The following is a 20,024-nucleotide window of genomic DNA, read 5'->3' on the forward strand; positions in this document are numbered from 1 at the left end:
CCAGCATGAGCAAAGATCGGTTAGGGAGGGGTAAGGTAGAAGATATGTATGGCGGAGAGAAAGAAGTGCTTACTCGAACAACATTCATTCATTATTCATTTCACATTTAAGGAGCACCTACTATGGGAAACCCACAGTGCAATGCAAGAGATTACAAGGATAAATAATGATTCCTGCCCTCACGAAGCTCCCAGCCAAGAAACAGGAAAAATCAATGTCAACATCCCCTGTAGAGTAGCTTCATTCCTGCGTGATTTAGCCAGAAAATGAGTTACTGGAAATTTCTTGGATTAACTTCCTCCAGTTTAAAAAACTAACCAACTGGGGCCCCTGGGTGGCTCAGTCCTTAAGCATCTGCCTTCGGCTCAGGTCATGGTCCCAGGGTCTTGGGATGGAGCCCCGACTTGGGTTCCCTGCTCTGTGGGAAGCCTGCTTCTCCCTCTCCCACTCCCCCTGCTTGTGTTTCCTCTCTTGCTGTGTCTCTCTCTGTCAAATAAATAAATCTTTTTAAAAAAATAAAAAACTAACCAACCATCATTTAATGAATATTGTTCTAGCTATTGAGATAGACCAGTGAACAGAAGAAACAGAGCCCTCCTGCTGCCCAGAATGTAAGCTAAACACATTTTGTGTTATTCCCTGGTCCTTCAAGAAACATAAAATGTTATTTATTGTTTTACAAATTTTGAGAGGGCAAAATCAATAAAGAAATATCTTCTTGAGCTTTCAGAAGGGTATTTAGAGCCCTGTCTGTGAAGAAAATGCTGTGAAATACTCAGCAGTGTCTCTTTAAACCTATGCTCCTTTCTTGAGCGGCATTTGTATTTTTGTCATCCATTCCATTTTGTTTTTGTTTTTGTTTTTGTTTTTTAGCACCTGCAAAATTTAAACTGGGTATTTCATCCTTTGTGTCTCAGCTCTTGTCACTCTAAACGTCTCTTGTTGTGCGAATCAGTATTGGCTCTTCATACAAATAAAATGCAAATCATATCCTTGCCAGAGCTAAACACTTATCTCAATGAAATCAGAACAAATACTTGAAGGTTAAAACTGAGATTCATTGCTTAGCAGAATAAAGAGAAAAACACTGAATGCAACATGAATTTTCCACTGAGATGAATTCCAAATACAAGCCAGAAACTCAGTAGAGATAAAAATACTTTTCATGCCAAATGATGAGATTTTGATATCTAGAGCCAGATATCAGACTTATTTCTCAGCTATTTTTCTTTCACATGAAATTTAATATTAAGCATCAAATTACTTCTCACTACTGAAAAATGCCATATTAAGTTTCACAAAGGAAAGCAAGTTAACTCCAGTGCCCAGGTCAAATGACTATCCAAAAAAAAAAAATGTGGCTTGCCTGGTCACCAAACAGAACCCAGAATTCTACCCACTGGTGTGTGCTGAGACGCCTAGGTTTTGTTGTTCTTTTTCTGTGTAATTGACTTCCCTGGCCCACAATTTCCCCATATGTTAACTCTGCAAGTCTGTGAATATCATTCTTCAGGCAGTTGCTTTGACCCATAGAATAAACATTAGGGTTTTTTTAAATTTTTTTTTAAGATTTTATTTATTTGTCAGAGAGCGAGCACAAGCTGGGGGACCGGCAGGCAGAGGGAGAAGCAGACTCCCTGCTGAGCAAGGAGCCTGATGTGGGACTTGATCCCAGGACCCTGGGATCATGACCTGAGCTGAAGGCAGACACTTAACCAACTGAGCCACCCAGGCATCCCTAAACATTAGTATATTATATTCCATTGTTTATTTTAAAAAAAGTATTCTCCTTTATGTGTCCAAGAACTTAAAGTGACCACACATATTACTACAATATAGATTTGTTTTTTAAATACTCTGTTAATTTATTTTCAATGTAATTGGTTCCCTTTACAATTCTACATATTTTGAGATGTATGCTTAAAAACATTAATCTGAGCAGGGACTCATAGACTGCCAAAATGCCCATAAAATAGTTCAGAACTGATGAAGGAAGATGGTGCTTCCTCTGACCCACTGTCCTGTGGCTCCTCAAGTCATCCCCTTAAGAGATAGGCAGGGCCCTTGCCAAATATACTGAAAAGATTCATGCAAAAAAAAAAAAAAAAAAAAGACCTACGAAGCAACATTCATTCACATAATGGATTGTATCACATAGCTGGTATTCATAGTTATTTTTATTTTGTTGATATCTTTTGTTTGAAGTCTAGGCAACAACCAAAACCAAAATGACTTGTTAAAAATCATCATTAGAGTGAAACATTTTGCCTCTGGAGAGGCCAGCATCTTGAAGATGACTGAGCCAGGGTAGTGAAAGTATGCATATGGTGTCTGCAGTTTAGACAGCGACTGGCTGTAAGCAGTAATCACTTTCTAAGGGTGTTATCTGAGTTCTGGACATAAATAACATAAGCACTTACCCATCTCTGATATCGTAGATGCCAGGTCTGACGCTTATTGGAAGCTGTATACATGTAGTTATTCCTTTCAGTAGTCTCAAAAAGGAAGAGGCTTGTGTGTGTAGGGGTGGGAACGTGGGGAGGGATCCTTCCAAAGGCTGAAGTCCAGCCATTCAGAAATAATCTTGAGAGGGAACTCATACTACCTTGTGGAATAAGAGATGCTACTTTATGTCATGTTCTGGTGATGGTGAATTTAATTGTTCACTTCTATATGGATTCTTATGTGAAGGAATTTCATCCTGGCATTTCACATTTAACAAAATTGAAAATATATTATTCTGCTTAACTAACAGTGGAAGAATAAAAACAAGATGTTCATGAGGCCCAGATCTATTCTCATTGGTTCTCCGGAAGTCCTTCCTGCAGGTGTCTAAATAGCACAAAGGTCCAAACAAATCTTAAGTCTATGTCTGTCTAACAACTCTGAATAAGCTTTTCTTTTAATTAGTAGGGATCGTTTTTATAGAATTCTACCATGAGGGCTATTCTTTTTAGACTAGCCTTTTAAAATATCCACTCAAATAGGAAAAAAGTAAAGCATTTTTTCTTTATGAAAAATAAACAACCAATGATCTAAAAACTAGAATTAATTCTGTTTATGCTCAAATGTTGTGATATAACTACAGATAAGTTTTCACCATCACTCATCTAAATTTTGTGTGAATGTGTGTCCTGTTTGCTCACATGTAATTATATGTGACCTACATTTCTTGTAATATTAAATATTCACTGGCAGACTTTAAAAATTTTTTAAATTGTTATTCCTAGGATTTGATCCTTATATTAATCATTACGACTTGAGAAAATTTAAAGCTTTACTTAGCTTATGGCATTTTGGTCTTAACAACAACACTATGAAGTAGGCGATATTACCACTCCCATTTTACAGATGAGGAAATTCAGTACATCAGTCCGCTCAGGCTGCCATAACAAAATGCCATAGACTAGGTGGTTTAAATAACAGGAATTTATTGCTCACAGTTCTGCAGGCTGGAAGTCCAAGATTAAGGTGCTGGTTGATTTGGTTCCCCCGTAAGGGCTCTCTTCCTGACATAGATGGTGACCTTCTCACTGTGTCTTCACAATGCAGAGGGAGTGGGCTTTGGTCTCTCTCCTCTCTTTGTAAGGACATTAACCCCATCATGAGAACCTCATCTAAACCTAATTACTTCCCAAAGTCTCCACCTCCAAGTACCATTACATTGAGGGTTAGGGCTTTGACATACGAAGATAAGGAAGATACAAACATTTAGTCCCTGATATTCAAGTTTTAAGGAGGTTAAGTAATTTGCTTGTAATAGAGCTAGTAAGTGGCTAAAGATGGAATAAGCTCCAGAAACTTGCAAAACATAGTAGTTTACATTAGTGTGATGGCTTTAAACATATCTTCAATTTGACTTTTCTTTGCCATCCCCACCACAAGCACACCATCAAAGAACCATGTAGCTAGCTTGCCTCTGTCCCAGACTACCTTGCTTAGGGTTTGTTCTCAAAAAAATATGTACAGGGATCCTTTCAATTCTCAGCTTCATCCTATCAGTTTGCCACTCAAAACCCAGCAGTGGCCTCCCACCCCATTCAGAAGAAAACTCAGAGTCCCCTCCATGGTTCTGAAGGTCTTGCTGACATCATGTGACTATGACCTTGTCTCCAGTCCTTCCCCTACCCTGCCCTGTGTGGCCCAACTCAAGCTCTTTCCTGTTCAGTGCTTACACTCCCTGCTCCTTCTGCCTGGAGTAATCCTCTTCCCCAGATAGACAGCCACATTTTTCCACATCCCTCAGAACTCCACTCCCCACTCAGTCTTACCTGGCCAGCCTATCTGTGTAACCATGCCCTGCCCCTGCCCTCAACTCTCTATTCTTTAGCCTCTTATTTGTCATTAAACCCCATGGTGCTACCTGATTTTATTAGATACTCTTTTGTGAATATGTTTTAACCCCTGCCTCCTTTAGTTGAATGCGAGTTTCCTGTGAGCAGAGACTTAACTTGTTCTTGTTCATATCACTGGCAACTCAAACAGCACCTGACATGTAGTAGATAATAATTATTTGTTGAGTTTACAAACTGATGATGACTCTAAAGGATCAAATTTTATCATTCTCCTGGGGATAAAGAAGCCCAGCTCAGAGGTGCTGAGGGCTACGTCTGAAGTTCCCTAGTATGTGATGTCCAGGTCTTCTTACTTTGAATGGTCTCTCCACTATACTCTCCTGCCCTTTCCTGCAATTGCTCAGAATAAGGAGCAAAACTTGTGAAAGGGAAAGTGGTGGAAGAGAACTGAGATTTACTGAACATCATATCTGTGTCAAATCTTGCACTAGGTAATCTCCTCTACAATCCTAAGAGGTAGCAACTCTTATGCTCAGTTCACAGATGAGGAGAATAAAGCAGACAGACTATATGGCCTGTCCATATCACTCAGCAAGTCACAAGCAGAGAATTTGTTCAAACCCTGGCTTCTTCTTAGTGGGAATGCCCTTACCCAAAGGATGCTGACCAGGGGCCCGGAATGAAACATTTCTCCAGACTTTCATGAATTTAGAAGTGAAAGGAAGAGGGTGGTCTTGCCTTAGATGACAGCAGAGTTTTTTAGAATTTATAAAGCAACTTGCCTTGTGCCCTTGCCCTTCTATTTACTCAGGGTATTCAAAGCTAAAACAAAAGCCAGAAACCTCTGGGTTTTGGAAGTAATCTGTTAAAGACTATAACTTGTCTATCATTAAAGCCAAGGGTATTTATACATGAAGCCTGCAGTCTAATCACTTGGTGAAGCTGGGATGATGTGGTTGGAGTAGCCTTTAAAAATCTTTTCTTACACAGATTCTATAGAAAGGTGAGCAGCAGGACGCGCACAGAGACAAATTAGCGATGCTCCTAGCCAGGCTGTTTAAATTATTTTTAGGCAGGAGACATACTGTGCACACCAGGTTTTAGATGTGAATAGTTAATATGAAATGTTACCCCTCTTTTTGCCTGTAGCCACACTGAGCCTTCTTTATTTCTTGCTCTTTCTTCTCAGTTCCTTTTCCTAGTATCTCATGTATCGTCTGTCTTGCAGATTGCTCTTTTACTGTGAAAAATGTTCTTGTCCTGTTGGCAAGAAGGTCCTTACAAACTGGTCATGGCTGCAGCAACCATGCCCAGAGCTCACTCTGCAGAGGCTCTGTTGCTTCCCTTGTGCCACATCCGAGACCTTGGCTGCCCTCATGTGATGGCCAAAGGCATCTGTTTCGATTCACTAGGGCCTAGATAGGGAGTTATAGGGATTTGGGACAGGTTGCTCTAACAGCCCTTTCTTTAGTCCAGCACCTGTTTCCTGAGAACCCCCACTAGAAGCTTTCTCCTAGACTTAGGAGAAGCAAAAGCAAAAATAAAATAAGACCAAAATCAAAACCAAACCAAACAACCACAACCAAACAAGCTGAGGTACGGGATTATTCGGAGAAGCATTCCCTTAACATCTCAACAAATTTCCTTTTCCTTCCTTTTATAGCTACATTTATAGCATTGCACAAGGGGAACTGATATTAAAATGGAGATCTTGAGGCTCTGCTGCATCCTGGGTCATCTAACAAGGTTTAAAACATACACATACACACATACATACACATATAGACACACATACACACACCACATAAGGCATTTAATGTGTTCGAGGAAGTCAGCTTTATCAGAACACCACAGTTTAGGTTTCCATAAATACCTAAGGGAAAATTAAATCTATCACAAACACAACAGAAAAAAATATTTTAAAAAATGTTAAAAATTAGAGCTGTTTTTTCCCCCTCATAGAACCTGCATTCTAATAACCATTTAATATAATCTCTACTTTCATTCGTGCCTTGGACACAAAAGTAGTGACCACTGGGGCTTGGCACTACAGCAAGAAGAAATGAAAAGGAGCTGAGGGAACACTATTAACATAAGATTTCCACACATGAGATTCCTGTGTATTCATTGCCTACATATTATTCATAGAATGTATAAAATAAATGAAATTTCTGGTGATTTTAAAATGATTTAGTGCATGAGTTCATATCTACCTCGATGTTTTAGTAAGTGCCAGATTTTAGAAGTTAGGTGGGTGGTGGGGGGGTGCTTCATCCATGATGCCAACAGAGCACCAAGTAAGATAACATACCATCATACTTCATCTCCTGATTACGTGGTAATTCCTTCAGAGCCTTTCTCTTTGGTGTCACTCAGCCTGAGAAAGCCAAAGACTTTTTACTTAGTGTGATTGGGCAAGAATTGTCTTTGATAGTGAGAGAAGATAAACAGCATGAAGTAAAAAATGCACCCTGAGAAACAGTTTTAAAAGAAAAAGAAACTACGTTACAGTCATGAAAATAAACATATGCCTACCTGCACATGCTCGGGGAAGATTTAAAGCAAGATAAAAGGAAGAAGAAGCATCTGAGCCCTTCTTACCACCTCCATTCCCTGAGCTCTGGTTCAGACTTCTGTCATCTCCAACCTGGGACTCTTGCATGGCCTCCTGACTGTTGTCTCTGCTTTCAAACCCGCCTTCTCCTATTACAATCACAGGAGCCACCGGGATCCTGTGAAAATATAAGTCTAGTCGTCTGATTCCTCCATTCAAACCCTTCCAGTGGCTTCCCATTCACCCAGAGGAAAAGCCAAATACTTACAATGACTATGAGACGTACATATGTCCCCCAGCCAGCACTCCCATCACAACTGCACTGTTTGCTCACGCCTGTGCAGCCATGCTGGCCAACTGGCTTTTCCTCCCACCCACCAGACAGGCTCCCGTTCAGGCCTCCACCCTTGCGGTTCCCTCTGCCAAGGCCACTCTTGGTGACTTGTTCACTCACTCTCACCTCCCTCAGGTCGGCTCAGATTTCACCATCTCAGTCAGGCCTTCCCTGACTTCCTCATTTATACTTTGAAAAGCAGGGAAATCAATAGTGACCATAACATAACTTAGCATTCAGAAATCTCAGATGATGGTAAAATACAAAGTTCGTTCTCCGTAGCTACAATATTTTCAGTTAGGCGACTAGGTTTAACCCTAAGAGGGGCAAAGGACAGTGCAACTTAACGAGAAGGGGAAGGAGTAGATTCTTAAGGACTGACAACATGTCTTTCTGAGCCACTCCACTGAATAGATTCTGATATGTATTGATAGCCTGTTCTGTAGGACTTGATGCAGGAGTCACTAAGTTGGGTAAGAGATGATAGGACCCAGGTTTTAAGTTTAAGATGATCTATCAGAAGAGATTAATCAAATGCTCAAGAGAAATAACAACAACAACAAGTCTGACATAGAGTTTTAGTTCTAAGTGAAGTACAGATCTTCCTCAGTTTACGATAGGATTATATCCCAATGAACCCATCATCAGTTGAAAATATTGTTAAGTCAAAAATTCATTTAATACGCCTAACCTACAGAACACCATAGCTTAGCCTAGCCTACCTAAACATGCTCAGAAACTTACATTAGCCTGCAGCTGGGCAAAATCATCTAAAAGTCAATTTTATAATAAGGTAGAATAATATCTCATGTAATTTCCTGAATATTCTACTGAAAGTGAAAAACAGAATGGTTGTTTGGGCGCAGAATGGTTGTAAGGGTATCAGTTGTTTACTCTCATGATTCCATGGTAGGCTGGGAGCTGTAGCTTGCTCCCAGTGCCCAGCATCATGAGCAAGTACATTACTGCACAATGCTAGCCTAGGAAAAGATCAAAATTCAAAATTTGAAGTACGGCTTCTACTGAATGCATATTGCTTTTGGCAAACCATTATAAATCTGGGACCATCTCAGTAGAAAACCATTCTCTTTTTGACCGATTGCTGCAAAATTGATCAGATTATTGAGCTGGAATTAGATCGTGCTTAATTTGATAGATCATTACAGTGACAAAAATGTCAACATTTTCTGTCCAGGATTCTAGCATATTCAATTGAATTAAATGCAGTTCAAATTTAAAGTACCTTGATATTATTCAAAGTTTGTCATAGATAATACAATATTAGAAAAGGTAAAATGGACTATTTCTAGCTTTGTGTGCACTGTGATTATTGAAAGCTGATTATGACACATTTTTAGTATCTAAATATAACATAAGATGGTAAGTTTTAAAAATAGACTTGATTATTCTCAGGCAGTGGCTGGTGAGGGTAGAAGATGTTGTCTGGAGTTGATTAAATAGTGGTAGGGGTTCTGGGTCACATGGAAGAGATACAGAGTACAAATACATTTGTGTAAATTAAAAAGTCTTCTTAATATTTTCTGAAAATTTAGCTTGTACATTTGCAAAACCATTTGAATTATCTGCTTTATGATCTCCCTTTCATGAGCATAAAAGAACTTAAGTTATTTACAACACCTGTTATATTATTTAGATGATAGTTAGGGCTTAAATGCATATTAACAATGTGTTTTAATTAAAGGATGAAAACAGATGTCACCATTAGCAAATATAATGGGAAGGAAATTACATCTTGTCATTTGTCTTGAAATGCACTCCAGAATGGCTTAGAAAATACTGTACCTAATGATGGCTGACTAATTCAGTATACTGTGCAAGTGAAATTCGGGAAGCTTATATTTCTCTGCTTTTAAAAAATGAAAAAGAGGAAACCTTTTTGGAATACATTTCTTAGTCCTCAGATATTTAATTCAGGCTTTAAAAGTAGGATATTTGCTGGAGCTGCTTTTAAAAATCTGAACTCAACCTAGATACTTCATTTCATAATTCTAAATCCTACTTACATATTGCAATTAAATAATGTTAGATGGCCCAGAACAAAAACAGATGCTTTATCTGATTGTCTTTCAGTATTTCCTCTGTACATTATTAAAAATAGCTAATGTTTTACAGAGTACTTAGTATAAGTGCTTTACATGTATTAGCTATTTTAATCCCCACAACAATCCTGTAAATAGGCAGGTATTACCATCTCTGTTTCAGAGATGAAAAAGTAGAGTATTACAGTGTTAAATAACTTGCCAGGCCACAAAAGCTGGTAAAAAGAACTCAGGAAAGGATATTTGGCCCCAGAACCCTTGGGCTCTGCTGCCTTCTCAAGTATTGGTACACATGTGGATTAAATCCCAAACCAAAGAAATATGTTAGGACCCTTAGTTCCTGGGGGCAAGAAGACAGTAAGACATTTCTTCTCTCCACCTGGAGGAGGGTTGACATGTCTTCATTACCCCACTCTCTAGGGATAAATAGATGAGATAGCGCCTTTGACCAGACAAGACAGGGATGTTACTGGTGGTCCAGTAGCGAGCCTGGTAGCTGGGATGGGGAAGCACTAAGCTTGACCAACTGAAGGATCGGTCCATGGAGACAGAGTCATTAGATGCCTGCAAATTAGGGAACATTGCACTTCTTGTTTCCCCCTTATGGCTCTGTGATTTCTTGGAAACAGAGCAGCTTACAGAGCTTCATGGGTCTGTTCACATTTTAAAGGAATTATTCTGATCAAATATTACAAATGTAAGATAGTGATTCTTTGTCCAAGTTACACTGAAAGGTCCTCTTTCGCCTCCACATCCCAGATTATATTTTAATCATTCAAATGTACAAGGAGCAAAAGTTGGTTAACTCACTAATTAGAATACATCCAATGTGCATAAATTTATTAGATATTAAAAGTAAAAGGGAACACAACTTTCTGACATGTTAGAAGTTTTCTATATATGATTCCTTCATCCATTTCAGAGCACTGAGAATACTTATGATTTAGGCAGTCTGTATTACTCAGTTCAAAGTAGCCTAAATGAAAATAGTCTTTTTTTAAAATACCAGATTTTAGAGTCTCCCTTTTTTTCCCCCTTTCTCTTTATATGAGTTAGCAACAACCATTAAAAAATGTTGAAAAAAATTTCAGACAAAATTATGTGTGCTCCCCCCAGTGGATGTATCTTCTGGACTTCCCATGAAACAAATAATGCTGGCAGGCTCGCCTTTCTCTATGACTTTCATCTTGTAAGATGACCTTTATGCTCTTTATCCATGGTCAACTGATAGATGATCTAAGTCTCTCATACTGATACCTATATGCCAAGAAATCTAGCCAGTCATAGCTGCTTCCCAAAGTTATCAGCTAAGTGTACTCGGAAACTTAAAAGCAAAGTACTTTGTTTTCTCATGTATTATCTATGTGTATGTATAATAATAATAGCTAACATTTATCTAGATTTTACCATGTGCTAGACACTGTACTAAGCACTTCACGTTGATCATCTCAATTAACCCTCCCCCAAATCCCATGAAGTTGCTGTTATTATCACCAATTTGTAAATGAGGAAACTGAAGAATAGAGTTTAAAATCCCAACATTACCTATTATTTTCCTAAAAACTAACTTCATTTCTTTCTAAAATTTCATTCCTACTTGATATGCTACTTTATAGTTTCTGTTCTTTTCACTTGATTTTCTTCTCTTGAACTGTGCTGAGTGAGATAACCTGCTTGTCAAAGTATTAAAATGACTCCCTCCAGGGGCGCCTGTGTGGCTCAGTCGTTAAGCATCTGCCTTCGGCTCGGGTCATGATCCCAGGGTCCTGGGATTGAGCCCCACATTGGGCTCCCTGCTCAGCGGGAAGCCTGCTTCTCCCTCTCCCACTCCCTGCTTGTATTCCCTCTCTCACTGTGTCTCTCTCTGTCAAATAAATAAATATAATCCTTAAAAAAATAATAAAATGACTCCCTCCTATGCCAGTTTTCAGTTTTAGACCTCTGGTAGATCTCGAATATTAGAAGGCAGTGCTATTATTCCATAATTTAGAAGCCATCTATTGAGAACTAACACACAAAGCTTTTTCACATGAGGTGCCTCCCAACACCCAGGAGCACAGTGAAGGTGCATTCTGGGAGATGAAGTGGAGCAAAAATTTAAATATGCTAGTGAGCCTCTGTGTCCTGAGATGTCTTCTTTAATGCTTACTCAGGAGTGGCCTCCTATGGTAAATTGAAAACGGAATTAAAAATAAATGCTTGACTGAAGTAACAGGCTATAAAACTCTAATAGCTAATCATCAGCTATGCTCTTATTTTGCTTTCAGAACACTGTTGGATGCTGATTGGATGAACTACATTTTAACAGTGCTAAATGGAAAACAAAAAAAAAGAAAAATATCTGACAAAACCTTTATATATAATTTTTTAAAGGGCACATAGAACGAGGGTCCTCCGCAAAAGAGCAGAAATTCCAACACTTTATAAATTTTTTTTGTTCTTTTTCAGCTACCTCTGAAAACACATTTTTTTCTAATAAGTTACACCCCCTGCTGATTCAACCAATTTTATTTAGCACATTAGATATTTTAAATAAAATTAAATAACTCTTTAAGAACTCAGTGTCAAAAATTAAAATCTTTAGTGCCATCTGCTGGACATTTGTAATAAGTAAAAAGTATACTATTAAACTACAGACTAAAAATGGTTTTAGACACAAATGGAAAAACAATTTTTTCAACTGTAGTAATCTTAAAAATTATTCAGTAACATCTGAGGTAAATTTGTGAATTACTGAAATGTTTAGAAAATACATAATATATATAAATATAACATTTATATATATTATATATAATTTTTTACAGCAAATTTTTTTATAGACTTTATTTTTAGAGCACCTTTAGGTTCACAGCACAATTGAGAGGAAGATTTCCTAAGTCAATCAGAGAAAGACATGTATCATATGATCTCACTGATATGAGGAATTCTTAATCTCAAGAAACAAACTGAGGGTTGCTGGAGGTGGGGGTGGGAGAGATGGGGTGGCTGGGTGATGGACATTGGGGAGGGTATGTGCTATGGTGAGTGCTGTGAATTGTGTAAGACTGTTGAATCACAGACCTGTACCTCTGAAACAAATAATACATTATATGTTAAAAAAAAAAGTAGGAAGGGAAAAATGAAGGGGGGAAATCAAATGGGGAGATGAACCATGAGAGACTATGGACTCTAAGAAACAAACTGAGGGTTCTAGAGGGGAGGGAGGTGGGGGATGAGTTAGCCTGGTGATGGGTATTAAAGAGGGCACGTACTGAATGGAGCACTGGGTGTTATATGCAAACAGTGAAATCATGGAACACTACATCAAAAACTAATGATGTAATGTATGGTGATTAACATAACATAATAAAATTAAAAAAAAGAGGAAGATTTCCTGTATACCCGCTGCCCCACACATGCACAGCCTCTCCCATTATCAAAATTCCCCACCAGAGGGGCACATTTGCTACAACTGATGAACCTACACTGACACATCATTACCACCCAAAGTCAGTAGTTTACATTAAGGTTCATTCTTGGTGTTGCACATTCCATGGGTTTGGACAAATGTGTAATGGCGTGTATCCACCATTGTAGTATCATACAGAGTAGTTTCACTGCCCTAAAAATCCTCTGTGCCTCATTTATTTATCCCTCCCTCCTTGTAACTCCCATTATGATCATTTAAAAAGCCTACAAATACTAATATGTACATATCTGTGATTCATAATATTGTAAGTTTTTAAAAATGGTGAACATCAAATTAAATTATATGGCAAAATTTTAAAATTTTTCAGCATATGTTTGTATAGATTGTCCCTCAGATTTTACACTTATGATTAAAATTTATGTGATGAAGATTAATTTTATCAAGTGTGATGAAAGATGTATGGGAAAAAATGCCTTCATTTTCAAATTTAACCTTAATGTATGGGTTCTCTACTATACTACAGTCCCCAGATAATCTACACCTGGATCACCCGGGTTGACCTTTAAAAAGTCAGGGTCCTGAAATTTATCCCATATCTACTAAATCAAAAGCCCTGGTTAGTCCAAGAACTTGAATTTTAACAAAGTCCCCTAGATAATTTCGATGCAGTTTAAGAACACCAAGGAAACATCCTTCACAAATCAACTTTTCATTCCTTTAGCCATATTCAAGTGAGTGTTCTGAAGATAGGAAAGTGTAGTGGAAAGTTGAAAATAGAGGACCTAATTATCACAAACTAGTTTTAAAACCTTCTGTAAGTAACTTAAAGTAGTGGGTCCAAGTTTTCTCATTTATAAAATGAGAAAAATTGTGCACAATGATTTTCAAAGTGCCTCCTCTCTTGTCTCTTATTTTCCTAAATATTTTCATTTAAAATAGGGTTTTGGAATCTTTCCTTTATCTTTTCTCATTCTGAGAATGGAGTTTGAATCATTCCAAAGTAATGAACCCCAAGTCCTAGCAAAGAAGTAGGGGGCTTTGGTTTCAAGCTTGTACAACTTGATTTCTTAAATTTCAGGTCTGATTCACAAGGGTTGAAGGAGAAAACAAAAGTGAAATTCCAAAGAAAGTTAACATGGTCATATGGAGAAATAGCATGTTATATTCCTACAGATTGATGTTAAGTGAAAAATGAACTTAAGTAAATTTAGGTTAACAAATTATTGATAAGTTAAAGTTTTATAATACTTGGTAAGGGTTGAAGTTGCATTAGGAAGTTCCAGGCCGAAAGGAAAACACTTGTAAAAGTGATTTCACCTGTATTACACAAACGTGCAATTACAATAAATTTCTTTTGAAGAATATTTTATATATATGTCAAACACCTGTAAACAGGTAAGAGTACATGTGGGGCGCCTGGGTGGCTCAGTCGGTTAAGCGTCTGCCTTCAGCTCAGGTCATGATCCCACGGTCCTGGGATCGAACCCTGTGTCAGGCTCTCTCCTCAGCAGGGAGCCTGCCTCTCCCCCTCCCTCTGCCTCTATCCTTCCCCCCACCCACTTGTGTTCTCTCTCCCTCAAATAAATAAATAAATAAAATCTTTAAAAAAATAAAATAAGAATATATGTGTAATATAATCTGAAAAACCACAAAAATACATTAACACATTTTGACCAAGACTAATTGTTCCTCTAAGCAACAAAAATCTATTTAGTCAATAAGAGCAAATCATAAACCTTCCTTAATTTTGTGCACAGGGCCTAAAAGGTTACATTTTGTTAAAACAAATCAAGTTTTATGTTTAAGATTAAATTACATTAGGCTTTGAAAAGAAAAAATCAGTCTCTAATGTGGGCACATAGTCCCCATATATAAAAGAAAAAGACCGTTTTCTGGCACTTATCAAAAAGCCTTGAATAAAGCAATAAAATAAGTAAAACTCAGTATCCTCTTATGTTTGTTGTTTTCTTTGTACCCTCTAGAGACTCAAGCAGTTGGAGCTCAATAAATGTTTGTCGAATTCATGTTTGTAACCCTAGGGGTACTTGTTTGATACAATGGTAGGTGTACAATCTATGAGAAATGCTTGTGAGAGTTGTTGATAGATAAGTAAGTGGGAGCAAAGGGAGAGTCACCCCAGGATGAGGAACTGGACTATATCTTACAGATGCTCTTTTAGCAATGGATTGACATAATCGGTTCACTTTGTTAGGAAGATCATTCAGATCATACGAAAGATGAACTAGCGAGGAAATCCACTGGCCAGAGCCTAGTTTAAGAAGTTGACAAAATAATCCAAGTGAAGAATAATGAGTCTTCACCACAGGTGGTAGATTTGTGTTATGCATCTAATCACTACAAAAAGGTTTTTTAGGTTGTTTTTTGTGTATGTGCCTTGTATGGGAGTCTGAGTATTACTTTGATTTGCTGTCTATTGCTCACTTCAAGCGCAGTGGAAGGAATTAAGAAATTTGACATGAATCAGAGGATTGTAGCTGAAGTGGAAGACTGACTCTCACAACATCTGTCCCAGAGTCTTCCTAGGGAGTTTAGGGAAAAGCCAGAAATCTCAAAACTAAATTTCACAGATTCTCTCGCAGCTAGAATTCCTGATGTGGTTTAGGTTCCACCAGTCAGATGTGCTTTGTATGAGAAGAATTGAAGTGGAATTGAATGGAGGGCCAAGCACAGCATGCGTGGTAACCGTTTTGCTGGTCTCTCTGGCAGGCCCAGAGTGGCTGTGGTGGTGGTTTCCAGATACTAACGCATCAGCTGACATGGTGGGATACTAACGCCAGCAATTTGGGCAATGGCTTTCTGATCCTGCAACTTCCTGATCGAGGAACTTTGAATAGTTGGTTTATGCTTTTGTTTTAGGGAACCTTCCTGGAAATCAGGCTAAGATCCCACTTCTGTCCCCCTTCCAGCAGTTTTGTAGCACCAAATTCCATAACTTCATCTTTTTGCCTAGAAGACTTGTGATGTTATTTCCAACTCAACTCTAATACAAGGGACTATTATTTCCAAGCATCATTATACAAAATTAGTCACCACTGGAATGCAGTGGAATTTTACTGCTCCTCTGTTAGAGAGTAGAATCAGAGGGACAGTTTCATTAAGAAGGGGACAACTGTGTTTTGGGGCTAAGAAATCATTTTTTAACTGCACATATGTCTTTATAGTCAGCTATGTGTGTTTATTGAGCTATCATTCATTAGAACATAAAAACGAGGTGTTTATTTGCTGATATGCAAAGACACTAAAAGACAATTGCAGCTTACATTTTTGAGAACTTTGAGAGCATTCACAATCGTATTATCTTAACATTCTTTCCTATTTCTTTGCTGTAGTAGTTCTACTGACATTACCACGTACTGTACTTTTAGTATTCAGTAAACAGTCCAAGTCGTAAATCATCTAGGAAAATGTTTTTGACTAGCTACACCAAAGAAATCTCCCAGAACTATTACTCTCTATGGAACTATTTACTTCCATCCCTTGTCGCTTGGTATATGTTGCCATAAACTGTTAATTTATGTTTACATATAACTTACTTCCTAAGTAGGCTGTACCTTCCTTGGAATAAAGAACTGTGCTTTAGAGTTAAAGTTAGTGTGAATTTTTTGACAATAGAGGGTGATATCAAAATCTTTTAAAGCAAGCCTCCAACCTGTTCACTAGCAAAATGTTTAATTTCATTCATTGTCAGGTCTTTTTCCTGGACACCCCCAGGACTATTGGAGGCACTTAAACAATCTAACCTTTTCAGAAAACTCTCCTGGCTTTAATCTCCATGCTACTAACTTCATGGGGCCTTTATTGTGCTCTGTTTTTTGTGTCCTATGCCAAGATTGGGAAGGAACACATAGGCCATTCTTATTGTTTTTCAGTACCCATGCCTTCTCACTATTGTATGCACACCCCAAAGCAGTTCTCCATTTTAGAGTGCTATGTGCAAACTACCCTACTCTCTGCCCTCCTTTCATCTTAGGGAAAGCCCTTCCTTCCTTCCTAACACTTAGGCTCTTGAAATCTCAAAGCACTAGCTCCCAACCCCTCCTGCTCTAGGCAAATCTAGCCTAAACTTTGAAAAGAATAACCAGGAAGAAAGGTAGAATTGTCTTCTAACTTCTGACCACTTTGGGGACGGAGGAAGGAAAAATACAAAATAGAAATAAATGAGGTACTGTGCCAATTACAAAGATTTCTCTGCATTCTACCATTACTGATCATTTAGCATCTTGCTATGTACCTTATTTGTAGTAAGTGATCAACAAATACTTATTAATAGGTAAGAATGTCATCAGTAATTTTCTGTTTAAATTATTTTGCATTGGGGCACCGGGGTGGCTCATTCGTTAAGCGTCTGCCTTCGGCTCAGGTCATGATCCCAGGGTCCTGGGATCGAGCTCCGCATCGGGCTCCCTGCTCCACAGGAAGCCTGCTTCTCCCTCTCCCACTCCCCCTGCTTGTGTTCCCTCTCTCGCTGTGTCTCTCTCTGTCAAATAAATAAAATCTTTAAAAAAATTATTTTGCATTTATAGAATGATGTTTTTAGACATTTAGAGAATGATATTTAGATTTTTAGGCATTCATCTTTATTTCCTTCAAATATGTGCCATTAATCACCCAAACAACTTGTTTACAACTGGAATCTTGGTATTTCTTGAGTGCACTGATGTTAAAATAATGCAATGATTATTGCATAGTGAAACAATGGGGAAAAATCGCATCCTAGGAGAAAACCAAGGTTTCTCTATCAGTGCTTTTTTTTATAGTATTTTACATATTTTATAACACTCCATTTTCTATCTAGATAATTTAAATCTGAGATTTTTGTGATCACATATATTATCAACCTTACTAATCAGTAAGAATATAGTGTTAATTCTAAAATTAAAATATACAATTATCTTTCTCTGATTTATTTCACTGTGCTGTATGGTGACTAACATAACAATAAAAAAATTATAAAAAATAAAATATACAATTAAATTTCACAAAAAAAAGATTTTACATTTGCGGTCCTGCATTTACTGACATTTGCTGGCATTTATAATACTGTACAATATAATATGTATTTCCATTTATTATTCATAATATAGCACTGTCACATACTTGATATGCATTAAAGCATTAAAACATCAGATACAAAAAATAAATATGCTGTTTATGGTTTCACTACCAATATCCTGATTTCAAAAGCAAAATTTATTATGAGGACAACATCTTGACAGAGTGAGATATCAGAGGTAACATAAGGGGAATACAAATTGAGAAAGGGTTATTAAGGTTGATTTTTAAGAGACAGTTTAGTAGAGCATTGCAGAAGGTTACAGAATAAGGAGATTTGGAGAAGTGAAAGTAATAAATGCCATACCTTCCTCCTTCCCTGCCTTCTTCCCTGCCTTCTTTCCTTTTATAGTGAGTGCTGATAAAAAGGAACACATTGGGAAATAAGTTAGAGAGGTCGATGGGGACTTTGGTTGCACTTTTTCTCTCAGTGAAGAATAAGGGAGTTCCACCTGTAAGGAGAGGAAGAAGCCTATGAAGAAAGAGAGTTGAAGATGTCAGAGAGTTCTGGGCTGAGAAACAGCGTGATTTTCCCTCCCAATTCTCTCCCTGTGGGAATGTCCAAACCAATAGTATAACCATGGGCTGTTGCTGAAATCAGGAAGGAATTTTAAATACACATAGGAGGAGAGTCCAGATGTATATAGGCCACCAAGGGGTAGCTTCCAGGAGGATGTGAGTCCTGGTAGAGTTTGCAGTGATGCTTGTGTGAATGGCCTCACCAGCTGTGGGGCGAAGCACTTGTCACAAGAAAGATGTCATGTTTAGAAATACTAATGGTATATGGGTATATATACTAAGAGTGACCAAATAAAATGCTATGCGATCGTAGCAGGGTAAGTTTTCATCTCAGTGGTCAGGGCCCTGCACGTAAGTATTGTATAAAAGGCCCCTTTCGACTGGAACCTATAGGATGGACAAAAGTCCTTTATGTTTGAATTTTTAAAGAACAATGGATTTTCAAACAATTATACCTCAATATAAAGCATATACTAAATCAACTGCTGACAAACTGGTCCACGGGCCCAATCTGGCCTACTTTCTGTTTTGGTAATAAAGTTTTATTGAAATGTAGACACACTTATTATACTTATTATTTACATATTATCTATGATACTTTCATGCTACAGTAGAGTTGAGTAGTTGCAAAAGAGACTATATGGCCCACAAAGTCTAACATGTTTACAGTCTGGCCTTTTACTAGAAAGTTTGCCAACACCTATACCAAATCATATGCTGTATTATGAAGTAAGTTTATGGGGAAACTTTTTCCTTAGCCTAGCTCTCTCGTTTATATTTACTTAAATAAACTTGATTTGCTGGTTCTCACAATAAATATTTACTCATACACTCCCTCTATTGCTTAGAGTTTATATCTGTTTCTTTGATTAGAGACACTTCCTTGCTCCCACTCCTTAATAATTATTTTCTTCAATAGAAGCCTTAAGATTTCCAGTGCTATTTTGTAAGGTTGCTTTTGAAATAATAGATATCCACAACTATTTTCTACCAACCTGAGCCTGGATTGACGGTGCTTAAAGTATAAAAAATTTAATGTGTCAAATAACTTCACTCTTTAAGTTGACCAGGTATTCTTCCACTCATTGAATATAATATCACTATTTCTTTCTATGAACTGAAATTAGCTAGCCTTTAAATTGGGAAGGGCTTCAGATTCTAAACTTTATTTCCTAGTGCAAGTATGTTTGCTTTAATTATGAGAATTCAATAGAAGTGTCAGTTGGCAAAGCAGGAAAGGTATTTCAGAATTTTTAAAGTAATCGTTAAAATTCTGCTCAGGAGCTGTTGGCATTAAAAGAAAAATATCATGAAATCCCAGTACTGCAAACACTACAGTCCTTACACCTACCTTATTTGGTTCTGTTTCCAGGGAGTACCAGGTCCCACAGTTATCTCAGGTGTAGAGAATCAAGCTGACTGCCTATATTAACAATGGCATGTGTGTACCCTGTGTCCTAGGGAACAGTCGCATCCGGCACACTTGCTCAGGTCCACAAATGATTTCCCAGGAGTCTCTCCTTCGCTGTAATGGCCAACGGCTGTTGGCTAGTCCTGGGACAACTCTCTGAGTTCTCATTTATGAAACTAAGGCATATCCTTTCACTGGATGTCATAGTGTTTTGTACAGAACAGCGAACAGTTTCTGTTTGTAGCAATTTAAGATTGAGGGATTTGGTCTGACTGGGAGGGGAGGAGACTTGAGTCATATTAAGTGTGATCATTCTTATGGGAAATGATTTGCCTCAACAATTTCAGTTGTATTCATTAAATAAAGAGT

General features: G+C 37.8%; 1 protein-coding gene across 31 annotated transcripts in view; it reads left to right on the forward strand.

Moving 5' to 3' along the window:
• Positions 1-20,024, forward strand: part of RIMS1 (regulating synaptic membrane exocytosis 1) — a 487,750-nt gene that overhangs the window by 175,270 nt on the left and 292,456 nt on the right. The window lies entirely within an intron of this gene.

The sequence above is a fragment of the Callorhinus ursinus genome, unplaced genomic scaffold, assembly GCF_003265705.2.
Source record: "Callorhinus ursinus isolate GAN/ISIS: 27379988/994484 unplaced genomic scaffold, GSC_fseal_2.0 scaffold22, whole genome shotgun sequence".
NCBI classification, from domain to species: Eukaryota; Metazoa; Chordata; class Mammalia; order Carnivora; family Otariidae; genus Callorhinus; species Callorhinus ursinus.